Raw genomic sequence first — 9,066 nt, 5'->3', positions numbered from 1 at the left:
ACACTTCTGCATAGTTCTAGGAAACTTACAGGACTTCTGAAAAAAGGTTATATGGGCAAAGGAGATTGCTGAATATTGAACACTGATTTTCACAGGTGGTACCAAACTGACCTGGGTTAAAAAATTATGCTCCAACTACAGTGATTTTCTTTTAAATTCAAGACAAGGTGCATAAACATGGAGGTTGCAAATTGAAGCCCAGAATTGTAGCTTCTCTGGAAAGACCAAGCAACACTGGACTGCATCCCTGTGCAGCCAGGGCCCCGTTAGATGGCATCGCAGCCCTCCTCCCCCAGCCCTCCCCTTGCCTGCATGTTCATGCTTGTTGCCTGCTTTGTGACTTGTGGGGTTTGAAATGCATGGTGCACGTTCTATTCTCCAGACCCTTCCTGGAATTTGATGAGGGCATATTAAAGGTTCTGGGAACTTGGTTAACTTTGTTTAATCCAGCATTTCCAAAATTTGCTTGAAACCCACGAGTGCAATGACTACTGATATACCCAGTAGCATTCTGTGCAACCATACATGGAGCTTGCGGGGTGGCGGGTGGAACACAGAACTAGAAATAGGACCTGAGTTCTAATCCTAACTCTTACCAGTAACATTGGGTGACATTAGGGCAAATCATTATGCCTAATTTTGTTTTACATCTATTAGAATTATTTCCGTACATACCTCGGTGTATAGTGGTAATTCCAATGACATGTTACTTGTGAGAAGTCTTTGAAAAGTGAAAAACACTACACAAATGAAAAGTCTGTGTGTGTGTTTGTGAGGAGTTTGTAGGAATAAGAGATCCAGCTTCAGTGCTCAGTAAATTTCAGTGGTGTCGCATTCATCAGTCTCTTGCCATATGTGCCCCATTAGTTTTTTGAATAATGTTTCTATTCTGGAAAAGTTGATATTGGGTAATTTGGCTATCATTTTATATTGTAGAAAAATTCATCAATAACTGAAAGGGAGGATGGATTAGAGGGAGGGAAGGGGAGGTATTTAGTTAATATCAAAGTCTTTTCTGTAGATGTATCAATCTTATAGAATGGATCGCCTTTTGTTTTTGATCTTTTGAGACAACTGAGATTCCATTTTCTATAATCTGTCTTGGGACATTAGGACACTGATGTAATTAAAACCATACATTTAAATTTAGGACATTTTGCACATCGTTAAGAAGTAGAGGAACCAATCTGTCACTGATGGCTAGGAAGATAATCTTGGGAGTACATGAAAGTGTAAGGGACTCTTCATCATAAGTTCTGTTTGTCTGTCCACTCATTAATAAAAACGCATTTTTGTTTTCATTGTAGAAACTGACTTGTTTCCTTATTCTCATCGTTTAGTTGAGGCCAGGCATCTTTATCTTGCTGTGGACTCTCAGGACAGGGGCAAACAGGGCAAGATTTGAGAACCAAGCATGTCTGTCACTCCTCCAGGTGCTGGGGGTAGAGCAGAGAACAACCCTGAACTCCAGGTCCTGAAGAACGCCAAATCAGTAGGAGAGATCTCCCCACACCGTCAATTCTGGTTGAAAATGCTGTTGATAGAGGATGCCTGGAAGGTGAGGGGAGGTGGGGAGTGGCAGAGTTTTAGCTACGTTGGTCAGGAACTGCCTCTAGGAAAGAGGTGACATTTGAGTTGAAACTAAAGGAAAGAAATCCAGCACATGCAAAGGCCCTGAGGTAGGAAGAAGCTTGAAGGAGAAAGGCAGGCATGTTCCAAGGACTGAAAATATCAGTGTGGCTGAGGCAGAGTGAGTGATGAAGAATGAAAAGAAATGCAGCTGGAGAAACGGGCGTTATATCTCACAAAGTGCTGATGCAAAGAGCTGTGAGAACATTCTTCAAAAACAAAGCACTTTTGCTATTAAGAGTTAAACCTGTTGTCCTGAATTGGATCCTGGAACAGAAAAGGGACATTAAGGGAAAAACTGGTGAAATCTGAAGAAAACCTGTAAGTTAGTTAATAGTCGTGTCCCAGTGTTAACCTCTTAGTTTTGACAAATATACCATCAATATGCAAGATGTTAACCTTAAGGGAAATTGGGTGAAGGGTTTACAGGAACTCTCTGTACTGTATTTGCAACTTTTCTGTAAATCAACAATTATTCCAAAATAAACAGTTTATTTTGAAAAGAAAAGAAAAGGAAAAAGAGAGTTAAACCTGTAGATTATATTTTACCATTTATTAAGATGCCTTAGTGACACTGCCCTAAGTTCAGATGTAAAAGGCCAGTTTGGTTGGGGTGACAGAAGAGGACACTTAGGGGAAGGTGTGTGAGGGCACCCAGGCCTAGGAAGGGGGTGTCCTGGAGAAAGTGGGTTAGGGTACCAAAGTTTGACCCCAAACTTTGAATCACAGGAGCCCAGAAGCAGCTGAACCCACTCTTTCCAAACCTGCAGTTCTGAACGAGTGCAGGGGGCCAGGGGCTGCCTTCAGTTAGGCCACAGTGGATTTTTTAAATAGTTACGTGTTTTAATGTGCATTTTTGGAATGCATCAAAACCATGATTTACTTTGCTACATTTCTTTACTCAGTGTGTTTTTTGAGACTTATTTATGTTGTTGCATCCAATTCTAGCTCATTCATCATAACAGCTAAAGATAACTCTCCCATTCATGGTCATTTAGTCCACTCTTTAACTTTCGCTGTAACAAGCAGTTTGGGATTAGCAGAAACAAACTACTATCTATAAAACAGATGAACAACACGGTCCTAGGATGTATAGCACAGGGAACTATACTCAATACCTGGTCATCGCCTACGATGAATAAGAATATGAAAAGGAACATACATATATATGCAGAACAATCACTGTGCTGCACACCAGGAACTAACACGACATTGTAGATCAACTATACTTCAATTAAAAAAACAAGTGCTTTTTGTGCTGTGCACCAGAAACTGACACATTGTAACTGACTATACTTCAATAAATAAATAAATAAGAGATAAATAAATGCTTTAATGGATGTTATTTAGGGTAACTACAATTTTAAAGTTAATCTACAACATTTTGAGTGAACCATAGTAGAAGGGCAGTGTGAGTATAATAAAGTTACGTAGATGCCTGAAGCTGGGGAGGCAATGAGTTAGATCAGCTTGGGGGGGAGCTCATTAGAATACAGATTCCTGGGCCGGGCTCCTAGAGGTTCTGATTCCATAAGAAAGGTGGGACCTAAGAAATTATTTTGTGTTTGTTTAAATTGCAGAAGATTAGCTGCTACAAGTTATTTTACACTTCAACAAAAACATTCAGACCTCATGAAAGAATATGTAGAAATAAGAGCATGCAGTAACCCTTCGTTTCTATTTACTTGAGAAGTAAATCTCGGGAAGTGAGCATGCAAACTCTATATTTAGACTTTGTAGGTATTGTGATTCTACTTTGGAAGGTGAAAGAAATTCCTCATTCTGAGCCCCTAAAATATAGGATTCCCCTCTGAAATGTAGGGAAAATTGATTTATACTCTGGTTTTCATAGCCTCCTTTGTGCAGACATGTTTCTTCTAGGTTCACAGTGTTCTCAGGAAGGCACAAAATAAAAATTCGTCATTTGTTCTCCTTCTGATCAAGGCCTTTTGTCAGTTGGTTATGGAAAGCTTTTGGTGGGGCACAGGCCTCAGGATACACATCCTTCCAAGACTTTGTTTCTTCTTTGACTCTTTTTTTTTTTTTAATTGAAGTATAGTCAGTTACAATGTGTCAATTTCTGGTGACAGCACGATGTCCCAGTCATACATAATATATACATATATTCATTTTCATATTCTTTTTGATTAAAGGTTATTACAAAATATTGAATATAGTTCCCTGTGCTACACAGAAGAAATTTATTTTTTATCTATTTTTATACATGGTAGTTATCATTCGCAAATCTCAAACTCCCAAATTTTTATTTGACTCTTGATCACAGCAGATTATGTAAAGAAGTCTAAACTAAGTCACTGCTTCACCCACTGCAAAAGTAATTATAGCCTACGAAAACCAAGATGGTGCCTTTCGTAGCCTTGATGTAGAATGTGAGGGTGTATGTGGGGCTGTGGGAGGAAGAGTCTAAAACTTAGAATTCCTGGGGAATCTACTGTCAAGTTCCCTTGGGAGTTCTTGAGGACCCTAAGGGCTTTCTAACTCTGAGCTGGAGTCTTTGGTGGCCACTAGTGCCTTTCCCCAGTGTCCCCTGAATCCTCTACACAGCCACGAGTGTAACCTAAGAAACCCAGATCTGTTTGTGCTACACATTAGCTGAAAATCCTCCCACTGCGCCCCAGTGGGTAAAAGTCCCTACTCTGTCGTAAGCGCTTCACAGTTTCTCCCTTGTCTGCTTCCTGCAGCCCCTGCCCGCTGTGCTCCAGCAGATATAAATGCCTCAGATACTCACTCTCCACTCCGTAGGTCAAGCCACCTTAGATGGATGCTCGTTTCCTGGCTCTCCACTGGGCATGTCAGTCCTCAAGGTTCTGCTTAAATGTCACCTCTTCACACCTGCTCCACCTAAACCCCCTAGACAGAATTAATCCCCTCTCACAAACACTTCTGTGCAGCTCGTTGTGGTCACTCGACAAACATCACAAAGTACCTCCAACGTGCCAGGCGTGGCGCTAGTGCCGAGCTCAGGTCGTTCTGATGAGGCCAGCACACCCCACCTTGGATGTGTGGCGCCTTTGAATGAATTACAAAGAGGCCCCCTCCTCCTTCTGGCTGACACAGCCCTGAGCCAATGCAGAGACTTGTCAGATATGGTCTGTACAACCTGCAACCATAAATAATGACCCTCTAACTTAGTCTTTGGTACTGGAGGTGTTTAGGTTGATCATGCTTTTTATACTGAGCCCTTTGAGGGAAGAGCATGTAGTTTCTCAGCACCTAGCTTACACATGGTAGATACACCCATGGCAACTAGTGAATTAACTGACTGCAAGACTGTTTCCTAGGGCCTTCCTGCATGTGCTGGGGATGGGGTGGGGTAGGGAGGAGTGTCTCTAAAACTAGAAATAGCCCTCTTCATATGTCTGGCTGGAGTGTAGGAGTCTGTGTGAACCCTGGGCTGCACATCAGAGTCACCTGGGCAGTGGGGAGGGTGTAGCTCAGTGGTAGATCACGTGCTTAGCATGCTCGAGGTCCTGGGTTCAATCCCCAGTACCTCCATTAAATAAATAGATAAATAAATAAATAAAACCTGATTACTACCCCTGCCCAAGAAAAACACCCCAAAACAAGAATCACCCAGGAAGTTTGGCCAACTACCCATACTCAGACCAATTGAATTAGGACCTCGGCAGGTGGGACCCAGGTATGGCTAGTTTTTTCAGTCTCCCCAGATGATTTCAATCTGCAGCTGAGGTTGAGAACCACTGACCCAGAGAGACTTGGAGAGGGAAGATGACAGCGTGTTTTCTTGTTTGGTGTGACAAGCGCTCTGGAGAAGCATAAAAGCTATAAACTAAAACAGGAAAATATCGAAATGGGGCCGGGCCAGGGCAGGTGAACCACCAAGGCAGGAGAGGGCCGGGCGCTGGGGGACAGCAGATCTGTCCTCTGTCTGGCTTCCCGGGCAACAGCATGATGTTGGTGGCAGCCCTGGGAGCAAGAAGTCTGGAGGCTGCCATGCTTTTTGAAAGCCTCTCAGGAAGCCAGCCCACAGCTGTCTAGTTTGACTGTCCCTGGGCCTCCTAAGAACTAAACGCTGTCTTCCACCAGTTGTAAAAACAAGCAAAGAAGAAAGTCCCTTGGGCGTCTGAGGAAATGCTCGAAAGTAACCTCTGTTCTGTGCTGTCGACTGCTGAGATGGAGTCTCAGCACTTCCTGCACCTGCTTGAGCCTAAAAAATACTTGGGTGATGAATGATTCACACATGTCTCAGTCGACTTGATTTTTTTAGGGCAGTTTTCGGATCACAGCAAAATTGAGTGGAAAGTACAGAGAGTTCCCATATGACAATCTTCCTCTCCTCAAGACACACAGCCTCCTCCACCATCCACGTCTCTCCCAAGTGTGGTACATTTGGCATAGCTGATGAACCAACACTGACAAGTGATCATCAACTGAAGTCCATCGGTTACGTGACGGTTCACACTTTGTGTGGTACATTCCACAAGTTTTGACAAATGTTTAATTACGTGTATCCACCATCACAGTATCATTCAGAATGGTTTTACTGCCCTAAAAATCCTCTACGCTCTACTTACTTACTCCTTCCTCCCTCCCCCAAATCTCTGACAACCACTAACCTTTCTAGTGTCTCCAAGTTTTACCTTTTCCAGGATTTCGTACAGTTGGAATTGTACAGTAGGTAGCCTTTTCAGATTGACTTCTTTCACTTGACAATATGCATTTAAAGTTACTGTTTCTTTTTGTGGCTTCATAGCTCATTTCTTTTTATTGTGGAATAATATTTTATAGTTTGAATGTAACACAGTTTATTTATTTGTTGACCTTTTGAAGGACTTCTTGGTTGCTTCCAAGTTTTGGCCATTATGAACAAAGCTGCTATAAACATTTATATGCAGGTTAAGGAGCATGACTGATGGATTATATAGTAAGAGTGTGTGTTTAGTTTTCGTAAGAAATTACTAACCTGTCTTCCAAAATGGCTATACCATCTTGTATTCCCACAGCAATGAATGACAGCTCCTATTGCTGCACATTCTTGCTGGCCTTTGGTTGGATTATAACCATTTCAATAGGTATGTAGTGTCATCTTGTTTAATTAGCATTTCCTAATAATATATGATGTTGAACATGTTTTCATGTGCTTATTTGCCATCTGCATATCTTCTTTGGTAAGGTGTCTACTTTGATCTTTTGACCATTTTTTAGCCAGGTTGTTCATTTTCTTATTGTTGAGTTTAAAGAGTTCTTTGTATATTTTACATAACAGTCCTTTATCAGATATGGTTTTTGCAAATATTTTCTCCCAAGCTGTCACTTGTCTTCTCATCCTCTTGACAGTATCTTTTGCAGAGCAGAAGATTTTAATTTTAATGAAGTCCAACTGTCACTTTTTTCTTTAATGGACCATGTCTTTGATGTTGTACCTAAAATGCCATTGCCATACCCAGGATCACCTAGACTTTCTATGTTATAATCTAGGAGTTTTATAACTTGGCGTTTTATATTTGGGAATATGATCCATTTTGAGTTAATTTTTGTGAAGTTTAAGGTCTACATCTAAAAAAAAATTTTTTTTTTTTTGATGTGGCTATCCAGTTATTTCAGGACCATTTGCTGAAAAAAAAAATCGTTTCTCCATTGAATTGCCTTTGCTCCTTTGTCAAAGATAATTTGACTATATTTGTTTGGTTCTCTTTCCTGGCACTCTGTTGTGTTCCACTGATTTATTTTTCTGTTCTCCGGTCAATACCATACTGTCTTGATTACTGTAGCTTTATAATAAATCTTGAAGTTGGGTAGCATCAATCTCCTGACTTTGTTCTTCAATACTGTGTTGACTATTCTGGGTCTTCAGCCTTTCCTCATACACTCTGGATCATTTTATCTACATCCACAAAGTAACTTGCTGGGACTTTTATTGGAATTGCACTAAGTACATAGCTCAAGTTGGGAGGAACTGACGTGTTAACAATACTGAGCTTCCTGATCGATGAACATGGAATATCTATTTAAATCTTTGATTTTTTTCATCAGAGTATTGCAGCTTTCCCAATATTGATCTTCTATATATTTTTAGTTTTATGCCTAAGTATTTTTGTGTGTGTGCTGATGTAAAAGGTATTATGTTTTTAATTTCAACTCCTAATTTTTCATTGGTATTATATAGGAAAACAAGAGACTTTGGACATTAAACTTATATCCTGCAATATTGCTTTAACAGCTTATTAGTTTCAGGATTTTTTTTTTTTTTGATCACTTCTTTGGAATTTTATACATAGGAAATCATGTCATATGTGAACAAAGAGATTTGTTTTTCTTCCTCATCTGTGTCATTTTATTGCGTTTTCTTGTCTTTTTGCATTAGCTAGAACGTCCAGTATGTTGAAAAGGGGAGGGGATATCCTTGCCTTGTTTTTGATCTTAGCGGAAAAGCACCTCGTTCAAGCTTTGAACAAAAGCCATGACCATGAGAACTTTATAAGATATGTTGACATACATGCACTCCATTCTCATCTCTATCCCCAGCCTTCTGCTTTCTCCTGGAACCGTCCCCTCTGTCTGTGAGCATGACAAACAAAAGCCCCTAACAACTTTCCCCTGACCCCTTAACAACGTCTGGCCACTCCCCTTCCCCTTTGCTTTATATCTGAGCCAAACTTTTCTGTTCCAAATATCCACTTCCCGGCCTCCCATTTACTCTTCAAACTAATGCAATTTGACTTCTGGCTCTATTCCTCCAATGAAGCCATCAGGCAAAAGTTCAGTGTAACTGCAAAGGCTGTTTCTCAATCCTTATCTTATCTGACCTCTTTGTAGTATTTGACCCCACTGACCAAATCATGCTCCTTCCAACTCTCTCTTCCATTTTGCTCTCAGCAAGTAGTGTCATTTATCCTGACTTTCTTCTATCCTTCTACGTTTGTTCTTGCTGTCTGTAGCTGGATCCTCTTTCCCTGTCTCCCTAAGTGTTAATGTCCCTCAGGACTCAACCCACTGCTTGCTTCTTTCTTGTCATCTCCCTGTTTACTGAAGACCACCAAATCTCTGTTAGAGTTATAGCTCTCTCCTGAGCTTCAGGTCCTGTCACGAACTGCCAACTGGGCTTCTCCACCAGGATATCTCACAGGCTGCTGGAGATTTCTGTGTCTGGATCTGAACTTAGCATCTTTTAGTGCCACTCTCCTGAACAGCTTCTAGTTCAACAACCAGATACATCCTGGATTCTTCCCTCTTGCTTCATTCCTGCCTAGAGCTCTTAATCCATCCCCTACAATTAGTCCAGCCTGTTGATTATATCCCCTCATTGTCGTTATCACCTCCCCTCCATCCCCATAGCTGTGTCCCCTGGATTAATGTTTGTATAAGCTGTGAGATTAGGGTAAAGTACATTTATTTGCCTATGGATGTCCAATTGCTCCAGCACCATTTGTTGAAAAGCCTATCTGTCCTCCATTG

The sequence above is a fragment of the Camelus ferus genome, chromosome 3, assembly GCF_009834535.1.
Source record: "Camelus ferus isolate YT-003-E chromosome 3, BCGSAC_Cfer_1.0, whole genome shotgun sequence".
In the NCBI taxonomy this organism is placed as follows: Eukaryota; Metazoa; Chordata; class Mammalia; order Artiodactyla; family Camelidae; genus Camelus; species Camelus ferus.
The sequence above is the reverse complement of the archived record's forward strand: the minus strand, read 5'-3'. Positions refer to the sequence as shown.